Raw genomic sequence first — 1,397 nt, 5'->3', positions numbered from 1 at the left:
TTTAATCAAAGCGAGAGAGAGGGGGAAAAGGGTATCTTTATTTTAGTATGAGTTATCTTCGAGTAGTTTATTTATATTAAAAGAGTACTTTATCTTCGAGTAGACCTAAGAATTCATCTCATGTCTTTGTAATTATCTTATTTATAAGTGTGATTGATTAATAAAAAGTAAGCAAAATTTAATTTTGATTTCCTTTATCGAATTTAAAGGCTTTAAATTCTCTAAAAGCTTAACAATTCCAGCACAGACATTACAAAGAAAAATAAGAAGAAGAAAAAAAATCTTAATTTAGTGTATTCATATGTGACATCCAAGTAGTGGGTTTCATGTTTTTAATTTTGTTAGAATTTTTAATTATTTACAAATACAGAGATATAAGGGACATTTCACCTATACTCCATTTGATTTAATCCCAAACTTTAATAATTTGAGTAACATTACAAAATTTTTTAAATTGAATATACTAAATTAAGAGTTTTTAAAGTTTAGGAGATTAATTATTGGAAAATCGATGAAAATTTAGGAGGGTTAAGTGAAGTTTTTCCTAACTTTTTTTTTTTTTTTTTTTTCCTTTTTAGAGTCTTTAAATATTAAAATACATTTAATCATTTTTTTTTTAATTTGATAATGAATAATTTGTCATTTTAATTTACAATTTATTACATATAAAATTAAAGATTTTTTTTTTTTTGAGAAATTAAAGATTATTTTAGAAATGATAAATGATTCATAGATCTTAAAGAAAGTAAAAAATCCTTATGTACGTTAAGTCCGCAGCTAACTCTCGAGTTTCATGCCTTCTTTGCTTCAATAACTGTTTTATATATGCAACCCTTCAGATAGGATCGTCCCGGTTCTCCTAATTGTTTTGTAGTTCTATACTATTATTTTTATTTTGGTTGAAAAGCCTCCCACTTTTTCAGTGTTTTGATCCAATGTAACCATCTTCCCAATTTGAATTAAATAAATAAATAAAAAAATTACAAGAAGTCCCACGTTAACTGCTACAAGAGTCAAGTTCACATAAAACACTAGACAACTTCTAATAACTAGAGGTACTATATATTCAAGCAACTACTATACACGACTTGTAGTTTATCTTGATCTTCTTTCCAATACAAAAAACTGAAGGAGCATGCCAAATAGGAAAAGATAACCCATTTATCTATCTCAACTGGCCTTGATTAATCCATCCAAATTAAATTAAACCAGTCCTCAATCGGCTCAACCACTCCAGGTTTCTCTCTCTCTGTCTCTCGTCTTTTTCTCTTCAAAAAGCACACGACTTGTTTCAGAGTGAGTTGTTTCTTTTTGTGTTTTAATCCTTTTTAATTTCATAACATGTCTCTCTTTTCTGCCTCACGATTTGGGTTTGTGGGTGTTTCTTGAAAAATCCA

Source organism: Corylus avellana, chromosome ca2, assembly GCF_901000735.1.
Source record: "Corylus avellana chromosome ca2, CavTom2PMs-1.0".
Lineage (NCBI taxonomy): Eukaryota > Viridiplantae > Streptophyta > Magnoliopsida > Fagales > Betulaceae > Corylus > Corylus avellana.
This window is presented reverse-complemented; position numbering follows the sequence as displayed.